The sequence below is a fragment of the Chionomys nivalis genome, chromosome 1, assembly GCF_950005125.1.
Source record: "Chionomys nivalis chromosome 1, mChiNiv1.1, whole genome shotgun sequence".
Taxonomy (NCBI): domain Eukaryota; kingdom Metazoa; phylum Chordata; class Mammalia; order Rodentia; family Cricetidae; genus Chionomys; species Chionomys nivalis.
This window is the reverse complement of record NC_080086.1, coordinates 49520430-49546007: the sequence shown is the minus strand read 5'-3', so window position 1 is coordinate 49546007 and position 25578 is coordinate 49520430. Positions and strand designations below refer to the sequence as shown.

At 44.2% G+C, this 25578-nt stretch overlaps 1 protein-coding gene across 1 annotated transcript in view; it reads right to left on the bottom strand.

Moving 5' to 3' along the window:
* Positions 1-25578, bottom strand: part of Pdzrn3 (PDZ domain containing ring finger 3) — a 228772-nt gene that overhangs the window by 19940 nt on the left and 183254 nt on the right. The gene's annotated exons all lie outside the window — the stretch shown is intronic.

The window sequence follows — 25578 nt, the reverse complement described above, 5'->3', positions numbered from 1 at the left end:
CAGCAAATGTCAAACAAATAGCATATATAGGCTAGAGGTAGATACACTATAAAGGAAGAAAGAGTTCCAATGACCAAGTGCTAGCCAATGATAGCTGCTCAGTTTTTCAATTTGTACAGCATGTTGCTGCTCCTACAGCTCCAATGCTTCTTTTTACTGAATGCCTACTATCAACTCACTGTTCTAGGGAGCTGAAAGGGTAGAGCTCTCTCTCTCCTCTCTCTCTCTCTGTCTCTCTCTCTCTCTCTCTCTCTGCTATAGTCCCCAGGATGCCTCATGTGAAACCATGGGCAGTTCCTGGCTGAGTTAAGACACAGGATCCAAGGCTTTCCAAATGGTACTATGAATACTAATGCCACACAGTTAACACAGATGAACCCCTGAGAGACCCTGTCTCAAGGGAATAAGTGACAGAATAATACAGCTGATGTCCTCCCCTGGCAGGAACACACTCCTCCTGGGATATTTCCTGACTTATACTAATTTTGAATGGGATCTGTATAATATATGATGTTACATATGAACAGCAGACCATTTACCAAAGGGAGTTTTCTTAACACAGCAATGCTATAGTTTATAAAAGAACAAAGTTAGACAGGAAAAAGAAGTACACAATGAAGTGGAGTAGGAAGAGAAGGAACTTAGACTGCAGAGTCTCCCAGATGTAAAGAGATTCTTCACAGGAGACTCTTCTTTTTGTGTGCATACACGCACGTGCACACACACACACACACACACACACACACACTTAGATCTTAGGACTTATACACACACAATCTCTTAGATCTTAGAACTAATGCACACACACTCTCTTAGATCTTAGAGCTAATGCACACACACTCTCTTAGATCTTAGGACTAATGCACACACACACACACACACACATATATGCACATACTTAAATATCTGAACTAATGCAGCAGGCAGACTGGTCACCCTTCCATCACTTCTTCTGTGTATCCTCTGCTAAGGGAATTCACACTGGTCTCCCTTCCCATCTGATCAGGAGTTTACCATCACAGGGGCATCTGAGCTATGTGTTCTGACTGACTGGTCTTAGTCTACGATAGTGGTTTTGTACTTTCTGTCTAATGATGGAGAGGCCTGAGATTTAGAGGAGGAATCTGCCAGGAAGCTTGAGGTTGTTTTATTTTTTTAAATAGATGTGAAATAGGGACGGCCCTTCTTGGATTTTAGGGAAGCCATTCTGCCTGTGGTGGCCTCCTAGGACCATGTGGAGAACTAACAGGTGAGGCCAACTTAATATGTGGACCATGGTAGAGAGGAAAAATAGGGACAGCAATCCATTCTGCTGATATAGTCCCTAGATTTTAAGGCGTTTGATTCGGATCTTAAATTTCTATAGTCCCAAAACATAAACATGTTTATATTAAACATAACAGGTATAATATGCACGGGCATACTGTAAAAGTAGACATAAGCATTTTCCAGTGCTTTCTTAGGATGGTCTTCTATCTACATAGAAAGTCTCTGTGGACACATGTACTTAAGGGCTGCATCTCCAGCAGCTTATTGCTACAGAACAACGGCGAGAAGGCTTACTTACATAAATTCCATAAACCTGTGCTGGAACCACCACATGAACATTCACACAACACCCCAAAAGGGCTACATGAAGGGCCTGTGCAGTTCAGTCTAAACTAAGAATTCCCCATATCTTGATGGACTCAATGTGGGGTGTTCTGAATTTAACTGTGGGGGCACCCTTCACATCTCTTCTACTCAGCTATAGAGAAAGAGAGTGGTCCAGAACTGTCTGAGAAATGCATATCTTTCCATGAAACATGAAATGTCACTATTGTGTAAGGCTGGCTTTCACTGAAAGGGATGTCTGACATCAGTGCCTAACGGTGCAGTATTCTAAAGTGCCCTGTGATTTCCCACAAAACACAGTTCAAGTTCACACCTACAAGAGCCCAGTGATTCTTCTCTTACATCTCTGGATGACCAGAGATATAACTGTGAGGTCAGGCCAGCAGTGGCATCCTAGCTGAGAGTTTGGGATCTATTTTTCTTATTGGAGGAAGATTTAATTACAATGTGATGATCCTTTGGATTATTATGAAGTTTAAGACAATATACATAATAGTGTAACATGCCGATGTAAAAATGTATTAAGACACCAGTGCTGAAGGTCAGTCTAATACCACAATAGTCCCTTTCCCAGGAGAAAACATCCACAAACCACAATCATCGGGCTTCAGCCTGGGGAGGTTGCCTCGAGAGGCATTTGTTTACTGAAAGGCTTCTAGCTTCCTGCCCATCTTGTGTTCCTAAACTAACAATATATGCATAAATCATTTCAAGCTTCAGCTTGGGATTCTCAGGGGTGAGGAGTGGGGGCGGCAACAGATAAATTTCAGAGGACTTGACCCCTGCCATGCAAGCTTCTTGACAAGGTATTTTCAGGATCATTACATTCCTTTAACAGACGACGAGACAAGGCGGGAGTTTACTATCCTAGACGATCTGTTTTTCCAGCCAAATTTGTTTTGAATTACCTCGTGCACATAACACTTATTACTCTGTCATCTTGCAATCACATCGCTGAGAGACTTAGCGAGGTGATGACTCTGGTGCATGCTGGCAGCCAACCGAGAATGACAACCTTTATTCTCAGGATTAGCATGGCATCTACATTACACACAACGGTGCTGATGATGGCTGCGATTAGGGATGGGACGCACACCCAGTGACGTTTGGCCCAGTCAAATTAAATATCATTAACTCGCCCAATTGAGCAGATTGCCTTTAAAACACTTTATGCAGCTCTAAAACCAAGTAAATGGAATGTTTTGGAACAAGAAATGCTGATTGCAAAGTTTATCTTTATTATAAATTAAATGCCTAAGTTATTCACCTAAGGCTCTGGATGGTTCTCCCACCCCCACACCCCCAAGGAATGAGGGACAATTATGGAAAAAATCCAATCACTGAGTCTCCGGGCAAATAGCAGCACTGAAAATATGACATGACACTAAGGAACCTTAAAGAGATCCTTCAGCGTAAGTTCTCCTGTGACAAGAGATAGACAGGCTGAGTGCACAGAAGGATTCCTTCCTGGCTCTGAGGAAGCCTGGGTAAAGCTATTGCTCTTATAAGGATGTACTTGTGGCTGTCATTTCTATAGTTTGTCATGACAACAATACAAAATTGGTGAATGGTCCATTGGGGGCTGAAGTTCACTGACACCCATCTATCTTTAGTTATCTGCTCAGTCAACTTGTATTGGCGGGGGTTATTTGTCTTTTGGTTGTCTGAATGCCACTGGACATGTTTCTTAGGGAGCATAAAACAACAGTACATAGTAACCACTTCAGAAACGGCCAGAAGACTGCATGACAGATGGCGTTTCAGTAAGACAATCCAGGGATGGTTTGATTTAGCTCTGGAGACCACATATCCCAGAGACTTAGGACAATTGCTTCCCCAACACACAGACTGTCACAAGAAATACTACTGCCTACTGCGGTCACACAGTGTTATCTCAACATCCAGGAGTGAGCCAGAGAGGTGGCTCAGCATGTAAAAACGCCAGGTGTGCAAGTCTCGTGGCCCAAGTTTGATCCCCAGTACCCATGTTTTTTTAAAATAAAAACTCAAAAAGCCACGTGTGGTACCGTGCGTATGTAATTCAAGGACCCCTATGGTCAGAGTGGAGGTGGAGGCACGACTTGCTTGCCTGAAGTATCCAGCATAGCAGCAGGAGCGAGCGAGGCGATCCTGATCAACAAGGTGGAAAGTGACAACCGACCCTGAACACTACCCTCTGACCTCCACACCTGTGCCATGGCAAGCATGTTCCTGCAGTACCACACAGACAAAGTGAATAAAAAAAGTTAAAAACAAAACCCAGGAACCTAGGTTTGCAGCTTTCAGCGTTTGCTGCAACGGAAACGTAACACAAATAAAAGACCTGTCCTAGCCTCTTGAACCTAGAAAATATCTACGTATGGGGAGTCATTTGGTTTCTAGAGCCTATCACAATCACCTCTATTTCTTTGACACATGGAAATAACCCCAGCGTAAAATGCTAATGCAGTTTTAAAGTGGAACTGCTATAAATTGTGCCCCTGGCTAAAGTCCAACTTTTATAGGGATCATTTAATTAAATACAGGGGCACTGGTTCCATTTTATAAAATATCATACCTCTGTTGTCAAACTAATTAAAACTTTGATTCCACTGAATCAAGAGGTGATGATAAACCACACAGTGGGGGAGAGAGGTAAAGGTTTCAGGTCCTGGCTTAGGCTGGATAATTTTTTTTAATTCAGGAAACTTCTATGTGCCTTAATTTATTTTAAATGTATGATCTGCTTCAGGGTGCAAGGAGTAGAAGGCGACTTCTCTAAAATGTAGGCGTTATGGCTGTTAAGAAAAAATATGTACCTTGATGAACAAATGGTGTTTAAAGATCATGCTGCTGTGAATGGCACTACCCTGCAAAGTTACACATACACACAGAGAGATACACAGACATATAGACAGACACAGACACACGGACATATAGATAGACATACAGACACACACAGACTATAGACAGACACACACAGACATATAGACAGACACACAGACACACACACACACACACCCTTAGACTACACCTACATAGATCTGAGTTCCTTTGCAGTAACCACTTGAACCTACATGGCTAGTCTGGACTCTAACAGGCACCTCAGACAGTGTCCTTGGGAGTTTTTAAACTTGTCTTAGGAGTTTCCTCAACTGCAAAATCCCCACTTATTCCTTCCCAGTGTCCTCCACTACTGAATTTGTGGCCTGAGTAAACTTTTTATGTGATATTGGGGTTCAAACTCGGGGCATGCGCATAGTCAGTCCAGGAAGTGCCCTGCCTTGGAGCTCCTTTCCAAGGAGCTCATTTTCTTCTTTTAAGGAGTCTTCCTTGTGGCTAACTTAGCTACTGAGCATTTTAAATTATTTATGTTTTTCCTAAATAAGAATATATCTGATGTCTAGCCACTGAATAATAAGTCGATGTATTTTAAAATAATAGATACTAAAAGTCACACCGGCACCTATTTGAAAATATGCCTTAAATATTTTAAACGCTTCCTTCTCTAGTAACAGTCCTATTTTGATCCGCATCTCACCCCTCTCTTTAGCATCTAGCCTTGATACCATTACCACAAAATCTCATTTTAAACATGGCCCCTACATGTCCACTAAACTCAGCATGTTTGATGAGTGCTCAGAATGCACATGGGTTCACGCTATTGGAAGTTGATAGTCAATGCAGCTGAGCAACGTCTGCTAGGACACCTAGTGCTGGCCACTTGGAATAAGGTGTGCCCACGGCCCCATCTCCCTGTAGTCTGTGTTGATACCTGAGTGACTGCTCCAGCATAAAGCACACGGATGTCCAGAGAGAGCATCTGGGACTTCAAGTTATACGGGATCATTGCTTCATAGGCTCAACACAGCATCACAGTACTCTCTGCTTTGGGGCTAAGGATGTGCTGTAGACAGGAACTGGTGTGCTGAAGAAGGGTAAGGAGGCTCTGGCCAAGCTCACCGCCTGTCCCTGGGTTCTGAACTGTCAGGGACAAGGTGGGGTCATTCAGGTGAAGAAAAGGCAGCTTTCCACATACCCACAATGGAGATAACAACAACGGACCCTCTGCTCTGGGTGACTATTGCTTCTGGCTGAGCAGTGGTGTGCTAGGCCAGGAGGGGAATAGGAGAGGCTGTGATTGCCAGCAGAACAGGATAGAAGGGCTGGCAAGGCTTTCACTTTGGGCCAAGTTCAAGATAGACACTGATGAACTTCAAAAGCATTTCTTAGGTGCTAACAAAACAAACAAACAAACAAACCTGAAACAAACAACCAAACAATCCAGGACCCTACACTTGTTATGAAAGGGCCCTGCGACCTCTCTAGTCTTGGGGATTTTGAGAAAGTCTTGCCACATTGGCCCAAATGGCCTTGAGTTCTTGATCATCCAGTCACAGTCTTCCAAGTGCTGAGATTAGCTGAGCTTTGATGTTTTTAAAGTCAACATTACTGACTTTACATCTAACTGTGAAAGCACATCTCAGCACACTGAGGGAGGAGAGGCTGGTAGGGTCGTGCAAGCGTCATATCTGAAGCCTATAGCACTATTTCATTCTGTTATGTTTCGTCTTTCTGGTGTAAACTTCTGCTGCTTTCAGAAATCGCTTGCATAAACTTTTAGTTCATTAGGTGTTTTCCTCAGGAACCGCCTGAAAGAAAAAGTCTCCCCTCAAGCCTCTAAAAATCAATCTCCCCTTCCTCCCCCCTCAACACAAACAGATTTCTCCACAGAACTGTTGATGTGAGGAATTTTAAATAATGTTAAAAAGAGCATTGAGTAGTGTTTTGCATTCATGTCACCACAATGATTTAAGTGTCAGGCAGAGATGATCTTCTTGGACCCTCAGGAAGATGTGTAAGAACTGGAGTATCAATGGACTAAAGTCAATGCCAAGTTCACGCTTTGGGCTGTGGCCTGAGTGCTTGGCTAGAAGGAACTTCTGTGCTTTGTCATCTTGAGCAGGGTATTCAGATCACGGTGTCTTAGTTTACTTATCTGTAAAGTGGGTTAATGGCAGGGCCCAGCTAACTAGAGTGTTGACAGAATTAAGCAGACTCTGCAGAGAAACTGCTAAAGGCCTGGATCATAGCAAGCACTCTGTGATGTTGATCATTGTCATCAATGACTTGATTTACAGAGAGAACCCTCCACATGCTGATAAAGTAGGAGTGATCAAGGCTCAGTAACCCAGGAGTTAATATTAGACAGGACTGAACATTCCACCTGGAAAATGTGAGGAAAAGCCAAATTCCAAGCAAATCACCCAAGAAATCCCAGGAAAGATATGTTTCGGGGTCCTGGGTCCATCTGAGGCTTGACATTCTGAACCCCATGTCCTCAGTGCCTGTTCTGGGTCACACACAGAGCTAAAAGTTTTTCATATATGATCTGATCCTTGGATCAGCTTCTTTTCTCATGGCTGTCTTTAAAAAAACTGACAAAAACGCAACCGAAAAGAAAAAGGGCGTACTGTGACACAGTCTGAGGTGTAGTCCCCAGGGCAGGGACCATATATCAGAAGCCGTGGCAGCAAGAGGCTACTTGCTCACATCTGGGAGGGTCACAGTCAGCTTCCCCTTTCCCAACACTCTGGATGACTTTCCTGCCTCACTCAATTTCCTCACACAATATATCCAAATATGTACTTCCCAAATACTCTGTTTCTTATAGTGAGTAAGTTGACAGTCAAGATGACCATCACAGTCTTGTCTTCATAGTAAGGCGCACCAAGAAGTAGGTAGGATTAACAACCCGGGCATCTTGGATGCAGAAATAAAGCCCAGTTAGCTAAGTCAATTCCTAAATCTTATAGTGCTCATGAATGTTAATATTGGATTGGCCCCAGACACATTGTCACCCCTGAGACATGTGGTTGGTAGACTGTCATCTGACCTGAGCCCTGGGAGGTTCAGGTGTTAAGTCAGAGGTATGAAGTGTAGGGAAAGGTACCCTTATCAGCATCGTGGAGAGGAGAGGTTGACTCTGGATAAAAACCCACCACCACCACCACCACCATCATCATCATCATCAACAACAACAACAACCACATGAAAAGGTGCTTGGGTAAAGAGCAAACACCCCTGCAAAGGACACTGTTCATTTGTACGCGTGTTGGTGCAGATGCCTGGGCTTGGCCATGGGCTCCGATGAGCCTAGTTTAATGACCTTCCCCAGGAATCATTTTCATAATGGCACCATGCTTACTAAGTTTTGGATACCACCCCCATCCCAGCCCCTATCTGCTCAATGGTAGAGAGGCTGGAAGCAAAGGGAGTCTGACACTGCCTGTCAATGCATTTCTTTCTGAGCTGTCACATCAAATCTCGGTGTGCATGTGCCCTACAAACACCCTCCAGATGTTTTATGAGCTCTTCTGATGGAACAACAATGAAAATGGTGCAGTCAGGACAAAAGCGATGTCAGCCGTCTGTTAAGACGGGAAAAATAAGAGCAACATCCTACATTTAGAATCCCTTCAGTCCTAAAGAGAGGCAGAGCCATAGAGCAAAAGTTAAAAAATGCTTATTGGATGTAATGTCCTCACTTCACAAGTTTTTCTTAGTAGGATATTGAAATTTCCTAACTCTTTACACAACACAAAGGTCAGCAACAAACCAATGGACACCAGGAAAGAGCAAAGCTAACAAAGATCTGCTACAACCCGATTTCCTAGCTCTTATAGATTTGTTTCCCAAAATTTTAGAGTAACCCAAACAACCAGTGATTGGGTATTTTTTTCTTCTTCCTTTGTTTTCCATCCAAAGAAAGAGGAGGATTATGACACGCAGCACTTGGTTCAAAACTAATTTTGGCTTTGCATAGCCAAGTGGTTCATCTCAGGAGGCAAAACATCCACTGGAAGGACTGTGGTAGGATCCTTCAAGAAAGCACTGTTGTATGAAACCACATGCTTGCAGTGCACACCCATGGACACTGAACCCCAGATCAGCGGACAGCCTGGTGCCAGCCTAGGGGTAGACCACTGGAAGCAGAGGAATAGGTGGTCTCCCTTCTCTTCTCTAAGAGTTGTCATCTTGTCTCTCCAACAACATTTTAAATAGATTAGAGTAATTATGAACTATGCTAAGAATTTTAAATGTTCTTTGGACCAAACAAAGGTGCCTAGTGACAGCCTTCCCACTTTTTGTGTCTCTGAGTTAATAAGTATGTTTAGCACTTCCGAGCATCTTCTGTGTACCACCCACTATGCATAGTATTTTACACGCAGTGGCTCATTCATTTAGTTAATAACCCGTGATGCTATGGCCCTAAAGGGCAAGCAAAGCCAGACGTGGGAGCTGCCCCCACAGACTTCATAGTCTGATGAAGAAGGCAGCCTGTATGTAAGTCCACTAGAGAGTGAAGGAGTGAGAATGTGGAGGGGGTAGAGGAGCAAGTACTAGGCAAAGGGAGTTTCCATGAGCAAGAGATAGTGAGTGCAAATGGGATGAGTAAGAGAGAGATAAGGAGGAAGAGGATACTTCAGATAGGAGTGTAATCATATTCAGAGGTCCTGAGGTAAGACTCAACATGCTGATGAGGAGAACCTTGTGAACAGAAAGACTGGGATGGTGGAGTGAGGGCTGTTAAGTACTGAGACTGAAAGCACATTGAGGACCCTTAGAAGAGGCACGTGAAGTGGCTTTTTAAAATTTAGATTTTACACTAAATTTTATTATTAATATACATTAAATATATATTGAAAGTATAGGTTTATAAATAACATATATAATGAAACAATTGCTATAGTCATATCAACATGTGTACCACCAATTTTTAATTAAGTATATTTAATATCATACCATATATTATATACTATATGTATATTATAATATACGTAAATTTGCCAGGAATGTAGAAAATATTGCGGCACTCTTAATGGGCACTCACAATTCAAAACAATGTCACACTTGGTGATTCTCTACATTTTCATTATGATTTCCACAGAGAATGTTATTTTTCCCCTTCCCATCACCCTTTCCCAGGCAGAAGACTGCAGGTCTGGATTCTGCAGGTAGGAGGTCACCCCCTTTGCTCAGGTTTCCTTAGAGCAATGGGTCTACAGTCACACCAGTGGGGTCACTATGCATGTGGGGGAAAGGGCACTAAACTAAAACATAAAACTTTGGTTTTTTCTGAACCCTGCTCAAATCCTGCATGTTTTAATTATGATTTTTGTTCAGCTTGGTAGGGAAATTTAGGCTGGAGAAGGAGATATTTCCTTCTCTTACCTTGTGTAAAAAATATTTCTAATTTTTGATCAGTTCTTTGAGAATTTCATATAATGTGTTTTGATCATGTTTACTCCCCTTTCCCAACTCCTTGAAGATCTGCCCACACTTCCATACCAACTTTGTATCCTGTTTGAATTTTGTTTCTTTAAATCTATCCAAACGTAATAGCACATGTCTGTCATCCCAGCGATGGGATGTGAGGCAGGAGAATGGGGAATTGAAGGCCACTCTCAACTACTTAGTGAGTATGAGGCCAGCTCCTGCCATGTGGGAACCCGTCTCAAAAAACCAAACAACAACACTGATAACAAACAAAACAAAACACCAACTTACCCTGACTCCAACAAACCAAAACCAAAACCTTCAATCTCGTGGCTCCAATACCATTTATAACACTTATGAGTACTCCATTGCAGGGCTTGCCTGAACACTAACCTGACGCATGTCTACTGAACCTCCAGAATACTCATAGTTTGTCGAAGCCCTTCCCTTCGAACAGAGACAACTATTATTACTAGAACGTATAAATCCTAAGTTGTCTCCACTGAAATATGCAGGCACTGAATGGTCACTATGAGAAATTACTGCAGAATTCTGGGAACTATTGGCTATGCAGGAAGAGCCACTGGAAGTGATTGGAGATGACTGACTCTAGAGATGGCGATGGTGGAGATTTAGAACCTCCATGAATCAAAAATAAAGTTAAGTTTGTACTTCTCTCTCAAAGATTTATAAATGTGGCTGATGAATGGAACAAGAAGAATAATGGTGACATTCTTGGGTATTTATCACCTGTAAAGTAGGAACTAAAATGACGCGCCTTCTCAACTTTGCGGCTGCAAAGGGCTTTAAAGAACGGCCACATTATAATAATTGATTCTTGCTTTTGTGATTAGATCCTGAAAATGAGGATGGCAAAGTATTTCCATATTTTAGCAGCAGAGAACATCAGGGATGCAGGGGCGGTGACATGTTTGTAGGAGGAGGCGGGAATTAAAAATGAGTCTTCTGTGGCGAGTGCAAACCGGCCTCAAAGTCTACAAGACCCGCGAGCTGTGTGCCAGCTGGTTCAATCGTAGCAACATCTCCTTAGAGTTAACAACCTAGTACAGAGCCACGGGAGAAACCTCAGAGCCTTCCCTGGGCCTTAATGAAAGTTGGAGAATTGCTCTCAACAGTGACTTTGTATATGCTTGTGCACCTGTGTGTTAGAGAGAGACAGAATATATATATATATAGTCAGAGGTTGTCCTCAATCACTTTCCAACTTATCTTCTGAGTCAGAGTCTCTCACTGAATTTACAGCTCAGTAATTCAGCTAGGTTGGCTGGCCAGTGAGAGCACTAAGGATCCAAGTTCTCCTCCCCAGGGCTTGGATTACTTGTTATGTGGGTGCTAGTGATATGAACTCTGATCCTCACACTTGGGTAGAAAGCACTTGAACTACTGAGCCACCCCACCAGCCATGACGCTATCCTTTATTATGTCAGGAGCCTTGTTAGCCTGACACCAAGGCCTCTTGCGTTGTTTCTGATGACCTCAAACGGATGGTCTGAACATTAGCCATCTTCTTAGACAGGGTTCCACCCCCTTTTCCCTAACCATCCTGCTACATCTTGGAAGTAGGATATGAACCCTGAGTCCTTTCCCACCCAATGGATACTCAGTTAAACCCTCTTGATTTCATTTTCTTGTCTCTATTTTGGTTACATGGTGATATTGTATCTGGGTGGCGGGTTCTCTGGGACAGCCCCTGACTATTGGGTCCAGCAACAGTCATACAGAGAAGTCTCTTAACTGAGGTCACTACAAGAGGGTATCTTTATTATTTTTTTTATTGATACAAGATCTTATTTAGCTCAGGGTAACCTCCAATTGATTGTGTAGTTAAGGCTGGCCTTGAACTCCTATCCCCCTGGCTCCAGGTCCTAAGATCTGGGATTATAGGCATGTGCCACCACAGCTAATTTATTTAGTGCTGAGGATCAAACCCGGGGCTCTGTGCACACTAGGCAAGCACTCTACCAACTGAACTGTTTCTGGAGCCTGCAAGTCTGATGAGAGGAAATAACCTCGAGAATGCTCCAGCAGAGCTCTCACTGATAACCTTAGGGGTTAGCCTAGCCCGCTCCAGCAGCCTCTCATTTGCTGTTGAACCGTTTTCATCATGACCCCCCAAAGGACTACTATTCTGAAAGGAGGCAGAATCCAAGTGTTCGTGGGGATGTAGGAATTAGCATTGTGGACACAGTCTCTCCAAGAGAGAAAAACCTGCAGCATTCCTAAGATGATTTATTAGACAATGGTAGAGTTTGCTAGAAATCTACCAGGAGGAAATCATCTGGGAAGAAGTTAATGAACCAAACAAAACACTTGATAATGCAATTAGAATGCTAGGAAATGGAGGGGTTTTCCAGAGAGAGAGAGAGAGAGAGAGAGAGAGAGAGAGAGAGAGAGAGAGAGAGAGAGAGAGAGAGAGAGAGAGAGAGAGGAAGGAGTCGGGTGAGAACTTGGAGGCTGAGGTTGGAAAAAGAAATGTAACTAAGTGTTTACAGCGTATCGGAGGGTAGAAGGAGAGGATGGGGCTAATGATTCAGTACAGTGAGCCAGGCTGCCCAGCTGGGTGGAGACAGACTCCCAGCTCCGCTTCAGCTGAGTATTGTGTGGCTCTGAGCAAAGCAATGAGATTGCTAGCGGCAAAAACCTGGATTCCCATTGCAGGGAATGGTGGAGACAGCCATGGGAGGATGCACACATTGCTCTAGTTGCTTTAGGCAACAGTAAATTTCCCCCTGCTTTTGTTTGGGTCTGGGATTTTTTTTTTCCCCTTTAAATCTCTTCTTAGCAGAGTTTGAAATCACAGTATAAAGCTCTCGAAGCTTGGCTCTGACCTCATTTCATCCAGACTTACAGATGCCCTTATGGGCAAGCATGGTAGCACGGCTTAATGTGCACAGAGGAAATTTCTGGCCATGTCCTTGTCCTGGGCACTGCAATCTAGACTGTATGGCACAGGCTATCTTTGCTTCGTGTGGATGTACAGCTCTAAACAAATATGCATGTTAGGTTTGTGACTGCAAGCCTCATTTCCCCTATATTAGTTCTTTATCAGGATGGGGATGTGTTTAATATTTTTATTGCCTTCCTCAAAGACGCTTTCATTTAAATATACAGCCACAGTGCTGTCTACTTCCCTAAGTATTTGCATATGTGCTAACTGGAGTGGTACGTGCTTAATGTGAGCCTGCCCTAGGAAACAAAGCCTGCTCTGGATTGGAGCCAGCCTGTGAGATATGCACCAGAGAAAACCTTTACTGAGACACTTGCCCTTGAAGAGCACAGGCTTCTTCTGTCCTGGAGCCTTGTCCAGGTGACAGCTTCATGTTTCCAGCCACAATGCCTGGATCTCAGGCCCTCTGGTGCTTTTAGTCCTTGTCATGGGCCATCACTGCTCTGAGAGAACTTGATGGATGTCTCTCCCATCTGGGTGGAAAGGACTGTGAAGACGGTAACCTTGCAAGTTTGACATTATGCCTAGTTACTGTCTCTATCTGGTAGAATGGATGTGTTCAACAGATAACTTGAAGAAGTACCGAAATTGGGACACTTTCTCCTAGTGAACTATGCGTTTCAAAGATGTTTTGCTTTTACATATTTTCCTTAAAGCCCGTTCTCCATTGTTACTTTCAAAGAAATGGCCTAGCACCAATGATACCCGATGATGTTCAAGTTGACCTTTCTAGACACACATCCATCATTATACCTGTCTCTATGGACACTGACAACCCCCAATTTTGGAAGCCTGGCTGTTCTCATTTCCTCTAGTACTGCTTTCTCTTTTGGTTCCCAGAGCCTTCAGTGTTCATCTGACATGTTGGCATTCAGAGGCGCCAATGTCTTAGGGTCCCCAGACAGCACAGATGAACGTTCCCAGCATCCAGTAGAAGAGCTTTTGTTTAGGCTTTGAAGGAAGACTGTAAGGTGCACAGAGGCCCAGGCACCTTTGCACAACTGCTCAATGACAGCCACAAGACCACTCCAGATCTCCTAACAAAGACACAGAGGAAAAGGGTACCTTCTGATGTAGCCCATGACACCAGGGCTCTCGGTGTTCCCCCCTCAGCTGCGGCTCGGAGAACGCAGTAGGCCTTCAGCAAACAGTTCTTTGGGACAACCTGGTGATTCTAGACTTGGACAATGTGCAGTGGAATCCCTCTCCTTCTTCAACAACATCCAGGTGGACTCGCAAGGGAGTAAGGCATCACCCCAACACCCCACGTCACCTGCAAAGCTGAAGATCACTTCTGTCTTAAGGAAGGAAACAGCGCTGCTTCCTGTGCTCGCGCGGTGAGTTCTAGAACCACATAAAGCTGAGGCAGTATACCAGCATAACTTCTCCTCTCTGCCTCATCGCTCTCTAGAATGCAAGCCGCCCAGGGACAGGGACTGTTCTCTCCATCATAGGCTATGAGGGCAGGTAGGAGAGATCTGTTTGTGTGTATTAGAGGAACCCGTGTCCCACCTGTCACTGAGTCAGACAGCCTGGTGTCATGATCCTGTCTCTGTTATCTCCTGGCTGGGTGACCCCCAGCCAGTCAGCCATTCTGTAGCCCCAGCAGTCTCATCTTTACATGAGTGAACAAGAGCGTCTGACTTGGAAGGGTGCTGTGAGGATGGCGTGAGAGTCCTGTCATAAAGTATGCACGTGACTGTCGTTCTCCACAGTAGTGTATCATGAGGATGACACCCAAGTCTTGTGCTGGATCCTCACTGGCAATTCAAGGATAAAAAAAATACAGCACTGAACGTCCCTCAGGTTTGCTTAACTATGGTTAGACAGGGAGTCAGGTTGGTTCCGAAACCCTCATCTGGTTGGGAAGAGGCTCAACTTCTTTTTTTTTTTTTTTTTTTTTTGGATTTTTCGAGACAGGGTTTCTCCGTAGCTTTTGTTCCTGTCCTGGAACTAGCTCTTGTAGACCAGGCTGGCCTCGAACTCACAGAGATCTGCCTGCCTCTGCCTCCCGAGTGCTGGGATTAAAGGCGTGCACCACTACCGCCCGGCCTGAGGCTCAACTTCTTATGCTCATCTCTCACTGGTGATTTCTTCTCTCCTCTTATCCTGAGCAATAGATACTTTGTCATCTCAGGTCCCAGATCCTTCAGTGAGATGTTTTCATTTATATAGCTGGGGAGAGGTGAGGCAGACACCCGGGACAACACAGAATTTAAATACCTAGCCTGATACTACAAATGTTAGATGCACAAACTTTCCAGCGAGAGAAAGAAAAAAAAAAAAACATGGGGGGAATACCAGCTCCAGGGAAACCAGAAGACATCCTGGTCAGAAACACATGACTACAGCCTATGTATGGAGGGCACAGTAGATGGTGTCTAAGATGCAGAGAGCATGCTCCACAAGCTCCAGCCGACAGGTGTTTCATAACCAGGTAAGGAAGAACACAATACAATGCAGATGTGCAATAGGACGGTGACGACGGACGGGAGGGTATTGACACGCTTTTTTCACCTCCTGTTGCTGAAAATATTGCTACTAAGGAGAGTAACTTCCCTCCTTCCCTCTACCTTTCTGCGATGCCCCAAATAGAAAACAGCTGCTTGATAAAGCAAAATTGACTTGTAATTTTCCGAGTTTCCTTTTATTAAGATGCATGCCACTTCTAATGTAATATGCCTTGGCACTGTGGGTGGGTGGGGGAGTGGATGGTTGCCACGTATGGTAAAACAGAAGCGTGTCTGTCAGGGTAAACTGCTTAACACGCTAGGAGAAAAACTGTGATTCCCCCAGATGTCTCTCAAATTAACTCTGCTCCCATTGGTAGGAAACTGTGCAGAGGAAATCTTGCCTGTGTTATTCAGGTCATGTGTTGCTTTTCACAAAAGAGGCATGTTTGATTCTTCATATTTCTTTAGCTAGAAGCATGCAAATGCTGGGAAAGTGTGTATAAAAAGACGAGTTCTAACTGGAGTCTGACAGATGCCTTCTTTCTTTTGCCACAAATGCTATAGCATGGGAGAGAAATTTTACTGCCGAACACTTTATATTAAGAAAAATTAAAGCAGCATTTTATACCTCTTTCTCCCTCCCCCTTTCTCTTTCTTTTGCAATCCTGAGGATTTGAACTTAGGGTATCATTCATGTACTTTACCACTGAGCTATATCACCCACCAAACATTTATATACATGAACTGTTTGTGCATGCATATATATGTTTGTGCATATAGATGTGAGGCACATATGTGTTTGCACATGTGTGGAGACTAGAGGTTAACACCAGGCATCTTCCTTAACCACACTCCATTCTATATCTGCTGGGACAGAGTCCCTAAACCAGAGCTCACCAATTTAGTTACCTAGCTAGCCCAAGTGTTATAGGGATCTTTTGTTTCTAACACCCTTCCCAAGTACCAGGATGGTGGGCTGCCATCCAACATTTTATTACTTTGCAAAAACAATTTTTGCATTTTTTAAATTGTGTGCATGAATCCTGTGTGTGGCAGTGGGGGGGGGCATGTGTGTGCCTTGTCACATGTGTGACAGTCAGAGGACAACTTGTGGAGTCAATTCTCTCCTTCCGCCGTTATGTGGGTTCTCAGGTCATCAGATTTATGTGGCAAGTGCTTTACCTATTGAGCCATCTTGGGAGCACATTTTTTTATGTTTTAAAAGATCTTGTAGCTCGTCAATCTCATTTCTCTCTATTCCTATTTATAATTTAGATCCCATCAGGATCTGGGGTAGGAAGAGATTTAAATATATACGTTCTTGAGTCTCTTCTTAGTAATTGTACTAAATAGCCGGGCGGTGGTGGCACACGCCTTTAATCCCAGCACTCGGGAGGCAGAGACAAGCGGATCTCTGTGAGTTCGAGACCAGCCTGGTCTACAAGAGCTAGTTCCAGGACAGGCTCCAAAACCACAGAGAAACCCTGTCTCGAAAAACCAAAAAAAAAAAAAAAAATTGTACTAAATATTGAGTAAATGCAAAGACATCCAAGGTAATAGCTATATACAGAATGATGCAAGAATACCTATTTGAACTCACTACTCCTTGAGAAAAACACTAACAACACACTGCCAGTTTGATTGACATGTTGAACATCACATGTTCACAGATGAGCAAAGTTTCAAGCAAACAAAGTGGCCTTGGGGAAGGACTTGTCCTAGCTATCAAGAATTACAGCGTAACTATAGAGCCATGCAATAGTCACGGAATTGCACTGATCAACAGGACAAACTAGAAAAGGTAGGAGCAGGTTCAAATACATGAAGAAACTGGCAATTCCTCTTCATGGGTGAAGAGTTGGACTTTTATCGAAGGGTTACTAGAAAATTCATGTATGAAAAAAATGAAGTTGATCTTCCGCATTGTATCACATACAAAAAAAAACCCAGAAAGACAAGACTGATGTAAAACTGTGCATAAACTTATAAAATATGCATGGGAGAGAATAAAGGAGGCCATCTTTATGGCTCTGAGGTAGAAAACACACTTAACAGACACAAAATGCAAACCACAATAAAAAGAAAAGATGCATTTGGTTCCCTGAAAGATGTCAGAGAGACACACAAACCTTTCATGTATGGAAGAGACTTTCCAATGCTTCAATCTAATGAGTTGGTACACAGGCCGTACTCTTAAAAATCCCGAAAGCCAAGAGAAAAAAAAAATGGAAAACTCAACAGAGAAATAAAAACTTTAGCAGCCATTCCACACACCAAAAGGAAACTCAGAAATAGAAAATATACATTACACATAAAATCAGGAACCCCAATAAAAATCAGACTGAAGTGACACAATAACCATGAGGTACACCTCTCCATAGTCACTTGAAAAATTAAAAAGTCCAATGACACCAAGTGTTGGACAGGAAGGAAAAGTCAAGCATAAGCAACAACGTCTCCCGTGGCAATGGAAAACAAAGCATTAGTGCAACTCAAAAGACTGGTGGTTGTAGCCCGCCCCCCCGACACCTCCCAATCCACATGAGATTTATTTTGAGACCCCCCACTAGAAGACATGCTGTATTTTTCTACATATGATAATATTTATGGTAAAAACCCAGTAAGGAATTAATAACTAATAAAATACCATATACTGTACTGAACTCATCCATGTGTGACTTAGTGGAACTTCTTGTCGGACTATGTTCACTTTTCCTCTTGGTGATGAAGTGAACGACCTTGGCAATGGGAAACACAGCTGTAGATGACAATATAATCCCTCAGAAGAGTATCACGAGTTATGTTGTAGGTATATCTTCCCAAAGTGGATGTATGGATAAGGGAGGTCTGAGGTAGGTAATAAATACTCCCCCTTCAATATTTTCCTTCCTATACCTATACCATCATCTTGACAGATTTTGGAACACCATGGAAACACACCTGTGAGTATGTGTATGAGGGTGTTCCCAGGAAGGCTTAACTAAGCAGCAAAGCCCCTTCCTGGATATGTGGGCGGTACCACCCCACAGGATGGGGTCCTGGATTGCATGAGAAGGAGAAAGAGAGCTAGATGCCAACAGTGACATCTTTTTGATTCTTGGCTGTAGCTGTGTGCCAGCTGCTTCACGGTCTAGCTACCATATTCCTACCATGATGGTCTGTACCCCAAGACTGTGCACCCAAACAAGCTCTCCTCCCTTAGATGGTTTTGATGAGATATTTAATCACAGAAGGGGAAAGTAACTAATAAAATTCATCAATGATTCTTTTTCTTTTTGTGGTATTGGGAATGGGACCTCGGGCTACACACATTAGGGAAGTTCTCTGCCCTAAGCTATTCCCTAGCCCCAGCCAGTGATGCCCCATTGGCGGATCCAGTGAGAATGTAATGGGAACTATCTTCCTTGGAAGTGGTGTTAGCCTTCACGTCTCGTCATTACGGTCCTAGCCATATGGCTCGTCACCAGAAGGATGTCCCTACCCAAACTTACTCCTTCCCAGACTTCTGAAAACAAAGATTCAAAGGAGTAGCAGTGTCTGTCTTAAAAATACACTCTCTTCTTGCAGAAGTCTGCCCATCACCATCCACATTGATGGAAATGAATTACATTCCGGTTCTAATTCTGTTGGGAGGGGCATATCTTCCCAAGCAGGAGGAAGGGTGCTGCTGCAGAGGGGGTGCTGTGAGGAAGGCCAATGGTGGCACTGTGGGTGCACACAGACTAAGTATGATTAGCTTTTACAAACAAAACTACAGTAACCTTCTTTCTTACATGTGTGAACTGAAGATTATTGGATAGTTTACTTTTAAAATGTTATTGAGCATGGACTTGGGGAGATGGTGGCTTACGAGTAAGTTAGTCAAGTGTTTGCCTGGTATGTGCAAGGCCTTGAGTGAAATAATGAAAAACAACAGGTTCCCAAGGAAAAGAACTTTTTAAAGCCAACAGATGGCTAAACTTTCCGTCTGGTGCAACGTGACTTCTGTGCTGCCTACGCATCTAACAAGGACTTCCGCAAACCTCCCAGAAAGTGTTAGTTCAATTTCTTCCAGGATTTTTGGCTTAACAGAGATGTGAGACCAGCATGAACATGGACCGTGCTTCCTGAGGGCTCATGGGACACCAGCCCCAGACATGGTGACTGGGTAGGTATCAGTGGAGGATCCTGCTGCCCCAGGACCACCTTTGACAACTAGTAATAAAAGGAGACACATAGAGAGTCTCACACTGCCAGATAAACTGTCTTCCGTCTTTACTCTTAAATCAAAAGTAGTAAGCAAAGGCACTTGCGCATTTCTGCCAACAATTTCCCTTCATTTCTGCAGCATCTCAGCTTATTCTTTATTGTGAAGTGATGTATAATTCTGTGCCTTTGGAAAAGACTTCTTTGCTAGGCAGGCGACCAGAGAGAGCAAAGGGACCCTTTCTCTGGAGTTTACCAGTGGACTCATAATTCAGCGTGCCCTTGTGTGCCCTTGGTGGCTCGAGGAAAAGGGGGTCATTCTGAGTAGGACAAATTCACTCCTGACATTTGTCAGGGCAGCGCTTGACGGTCAACAGCTCAGCCTGACTACATTTCACCAACATTGTGACACCTGTCACATAAATGAAGGTGCTTCTGTTAGAAGTCAGTTTTCCCGGCTTAGAGACCCAAGCTGTTTTCTTGCTTGACCCCACAGTGGTCCAAGAACACAGGCGATGAGCACAGGTGAGCCATTGCTCAGAACAGCTGAGGGCATTCTTTTCCACATATCCCACCCCGGCCATTAACTGTGACGCCTCCTGCGTTATTAACAAAAACAACAGAACTCAATTATTAAACCTGCATTTCTTTTCCCTTTCGTATGTTTCTTCTTCTTACCCGCCACAGTAAGTGGGTGGGTGACAGGGACCCAGAGCCAAGGGCTGCTGTTTCTCCTGCAGCTCTATGACACCTGCCTCATGAGAAAATGTCCCCTTCTCATAGGGACGTGGACTCATCTGTCGTCGCTGAAACCCATCTCAGAACAAAGTGGGGCCATTTCACACATTTCTCCTTCAGAATTTGGTAAAGAGGGCTTGGTGGTTACGGGGTGGGACTGGGGCATCCCGGAGAACAATGCGAAGCTACTCAGGGGGCTGACATTTTTCTGGGGGGCGGGTGGGAGGCGGGGCTGAAGACAGGTGACAAGGAAGCTGGAGAAAGTCCTAGGAGAAAGCCATCCAGAGATGAATGGTGTGGGGAGAGGACTTTCCTGGTCAGCGGTCTGCGAAGGGAAAGCCCGCTGCAGTCTTAGCCATACAGAGATGAATGGTGTGGGGAGAGGACTTTCCTGGTCAGCGGTCTGCGAAGGGAAAGCCCGCTGCAGTCTTAGCCATACAGAGATGAATGGTGTGGGGAGATGACTTTCCTGGTCAGCGGTCTGCGAAGGAAAAGCCCGCTGCCGTCTTAGGAGGCAGGGGAGAAGGTAGGTACGGGTACTGAAAGGGGACCCCAGGACCAGGGCAGATGGACATGGCAAGAAGCTTATGGAGATATTAGAAGGGGCCCAGTGGTGCACAGTTCCGAAGGCCACCATTAAGCGGTTCCCTTTATTAGAACGGCGCCAGGGAGTCAATGAGCACCACAGACTGAGTGGAAGATCCTTGGCACATGGTTGGTTGGTTGAACGAAGCCCTAGGGCCCGAGCGAACAAAACAATGAATGTAATGCAACCCCCCCTCCGTACTCCATTCTTGCTGCCTGGGTCCAGTCACAGCCATTGGCTTCAGCTCCTCCTTCTCTTTCTGGATGATGTCTAGTTACCATACCTATTTCTTTTCTTGTTCCTGTTCCCCAAAAACGCTAAAGAATTCAATGTGCCCAGGTTGAAAATATCTGGAGAATGATGAGACGTCCTGCATTCACGGCGTAATGGGAAAGGCAACATTAACATGGTAACATGGGGATGAAGCAGAGGGAGACGGGGGAGATGGCGGTGGGCAGGGCACGGCAGGCCTACTCTCTAAGAATACATTAGTGCTACATGGCGTTGTAGGAATGCTCCATATCAGGACAGCGAAGTGCTCGGAAGCACAGTGGCATGCTTTATAGGGACCTGGTGGTATTGTGCGGCATAGTGGGAATTCTCAGCGTAGGGATACCCTGGCACCGCAAGCGTAGAAACCTGCTATACAGAGATATAGTAATGGGCAGGGTATGGTGGAAAAGATCCATGCAGGGAGTCATCAGGGGGCAGCACATGGGGGAAGGGTTTCGTTTGGAGATAGAGTAATAGGCAGTACATGGTAGGAAGGTTGTATGTGGGGATATACAGTGGGTGGGGCCTGGGGGGAAGGGAGGCAGTAGTAGGTGAGGCATGGTGGGAAGGCTCCATGCAGGCATGCAAGCCCTGGTTCCATCGCAGGCCATTCTGTTTCTATTTCTTAGTTTAAAGCAATTTATTATCCATTGTTTACTAATAAGAAAATAACAGATAGTGATAGATGCATACATTTAAATAGTGGCTCTTGTGACCATAAGCAGTTTCATGCTCATAGGCGTCTCAATTTACTCAGGTGGAAAGAGATAAGCTAATTAAAAAAAAAAAAAAAAACCCAGAAAACTTAGCATTTGCAAAAGGGGCCTCACTAGTTACATAAGCTAGCCTGGAACTCACTCTGTAGCTCAAGTAGTCCTAAACTTGTGATCCTCTTGCCTCTGCCTCTTCCAGCAGCTGGGAATGACAGGTAAGCTTTCTGTTTTCCAATCTGTTTCCCCCAAAATGAATTCAGAGGGGAAAAACAGCATCAAAACCAGTCCTTTTAGCATTGACAGGCTGCTTAAGCAAACACACTCCCCTTTGCAGGAAATCTTGGCCTGGTTCAGCACTGCTGTGTGGAGGTCAAGTTTATGTTCATCCAATTAACTGCCAGTGACTCTGTCCATACTTAATCATCCCACGGCCCGGCTGATTCACGGCAGACTCACAGTTGCGCGGCAGCAGTAAACTCATCTAATTGAGTATTGCACGCAGCTAATTAAATATGAAAACAGGATTGTGTGCAGTCAAGTTTCCAGCCTGCCTCATAAACTTGCTGATTCTAATTTGTATTTACCAGAGAAAGCTGGGCTTTCCTAGCCTACTGGTTAATAGGTCGATAGGGGAGGAGTCGCAAACAAGGCCAGCTGCTGTGTTCTGGGTAAAGTGTAAGCTTTCTGAAAACTAGCAGATCTGCAGTAGACAGCGCGACTTTAATCTTATTACCGAGGGGCCAAAGGACCAGGTTTTTAAAGAGTACCCATTTTGAGAAATGCCCGGGAAGCTGGGGGGAACTTTCTGCTACTTTTGAGGTCATTTTTTCTTTATCCTCCACATGGCTTCACAGAGTGTCTTCTCATGAAATGACAAGTTGAAAGGGGATCTGACTGATAGTGCAGGCTCTTCACCCACACAACGGCAAAAGCAATCTCAACTCTCTCTCTCTCTCTCTCTCTCTCTCTCTCTCTCTTGCTCTCGCTCTCTCTTGTATATGCATGAGTGTCTGTTTGAATGTGTGTCCCTGTGTATACCAGCCAGCGGTCAACCTCTGGCATCATTCCTTAGTATCCATCAACTTTGTTTTCTAACACAAGTTTTATCACTGGGATCTGGGCTTGTGGGCTCTTCCTGTCTCTGCATTTCCATTTCTGAGACTACAAAGAAGCACGGCCATGCCTGACTTCTGTAAGTGTTGGGGATCGAACTCAGGTCCTCATGCTTGCATTACAAGCCCCTCTCTAGCCCAGACAGAAACACTTCATCCCTGCTGAGTCTCCCTGTAGTGTTGCTCACATACTTACTGACATTGCTGTAAATGATTTGTACAAAGAAAGGTTCTCAGACCTGGGAACTGTGGTGCAGATGTGACACCAAACCCCGCTTATAATTCCTTTGCATGTCAATTGCTTCGTCTTTGATTGGGGATAATAATATCATCTCTCTTCGAGATGCTGTGTGGATTTGATGGGAGAACAGATGATTGGCATTTAGCGTATTGCCCATACATACTACGCATGTTATAGGTAATGTGGATGTTTGTGAGTGTGTTTTCCTTGTCATTTACAAACTGGTCTGCAGATCTTAGTCAAGTGGGATAGTTACAACTTCTAGTCGGAAAATTCCCTATCAGAATTATTTCCCTGTCTCATCAAGAGATCATTGGCTACTACCATTGCACACACTCACAAAGGACTTTAGGGCAGACACTGTCTCTGAGCTGCTGCATCCCCTTCCTTAAATCTCCCCAGGAAGACCTGCAAAAGACCCAGATTGCCATTCCGCTTCTGCTAGCACAGCTGGCGCCTGCCCTGTCCTGGAATCACAGGTGTCCCGCTAACAGCATCACAGACCTGGCCATGCCTGATTTCCTTCCTTCCCACTCCTAACGTGGCACCCATCCTTTTCTGGCTTCCAATCCAGTCCTGGAACCAAGACCACAAGGCTCTCTGTGCTCTCCAAGTTCCCTGAGCAGAAGATTGCGCCCTTGACCACCTTCAAATACCTTTCTTTTCTGCTTTCTTTTCTTTTACTTAAATTCGGGATCAAAGCTATCTGATAGACTATTTTTAGCTGCTAACTTAGACATCCCATTTCCAGCAGACACAAATTCTATGTTGAAGCCCTTACTAGAATACCGCAGCCATAAAAGCCCAAGGAACTGCCCTACTCAACTGATCTGACAAGCCTTAGGGCTTGAGGAGGCTTGCCTTGTCTCCTGAGAAGTATTTAAGTGTTTCCCCCAAGATCTCAGTACATCCTTAAATGCACGGTGCCAACCGCTGGTGGGTCTGGATTCTTTGTGTCGCCCTTTAACAAGTAGGCACGTTGGTGAGTTGTTGTTCTGATGTGATTAAAGGTACAATAAGGTGTGTGTGCTACTAGAGGCAAAGCCATTGTTCTGCACCATTAAGCTCACAGCAGCCCCCCAAAGAAATTGTAGGCAGCTTGCCAATGGCCCTAATGAAGAACATCTCTTTGAATTATCTCTGGATGAGGAAAAGGATCAAGCCAGAGCCCTAGAATATTTGATCCTCTTTGTGTTGCTGTTATGAAGGCTTACTGAAGCCAGACACACCGGACTTTCTGGGACTGTAATTTATGGAAACCTTAATTTCACTGTTCTAATAAGGTTTTGCATAATAAGGGTGAGGGTGCAATTATTAATTCCTGCAAGTGTCTTATGAATTCCTCTATGCTATGGTTGAGGACACCCAGAGAATAGGAGGAAGGAGGGATTTTACTTAGCTGGCACAAGGGTAGTCAGTCTGAAAAGTTGTTTGGGCTCCCTGAAAATAAATCTGCATGGCTCCCTAAATTGCTGACAACATGTATTTCAGACGGAAGTCATTTATCAGCAACGTATTGAACGACGTTTCAGACAGAAATAGCCCCACAAAAATTCACCCAGTAAAAACCAAACAGAGTCCAGATTCTTTCTTTTGGGACTGTTGTTGAGGCTTAAGATCACAAATAATATAGCTGAATAAAACAGTAAGTCGACGCAGCTTTGCTGTTGATATCATAGACCTGAATTTGAAAAGTGCTGCTATTGCAAATGTATATGAAACTCACCTAATGGAAGCTAAACAATACTCTTGCTGCTGCTGGTAAAATCCACAGCAAGCATGGAGTTTTGCAAAGTACCATTTAACTTACTGCGTTTGCAGTAAGCAAGTCTAACAGAGCACCTTGCTTAGATGATGGGGTCCCATATTCTGCTCAGTTCATTTCTAAATGTTTGACTCAAGAAAAGCCTCTAGATCATCAGGCAACCGAAGATGAGGACATAACACATAATGGCATCAGGAATGGGGGCCAGATCATCAGTAATGGCAGCACTGTTGCCCCAAACCTCCCATACATCCCTAAGCTGCTCGGAACAGGATTTGTGTCCCATTAAATCCTGAGTGTGGACTTGGAATCCAGGTGTATTTCTAAGACTAAGAAGTCTCTCTTTTTTTTTTTTTTCAGGTGGGACAGTTCCAAGCCTCGAAATGTTTACATTTTTATATGTCTCACCGCAGGAAGCTGACAGACAGACAGACACACCTTTCATTTGCCCAGGGTCATCATGGTATCATTAGTTTTGTTCACAGAAGCAGGGAGCTCATTCAGTCGTCTTGCAAGGAGCACCCGCCCTCTGGCGGCTCATGCAAAAATGACACCCACCTAACAAATTCTTTTTAAAGTCAAGCCTGGCTCTTAAAACAATGTATTAATTTGTTATTTGTATTATAAACCAAGAAACGCAATCCACTCTCTTGCTCGCAATAATGTTAATT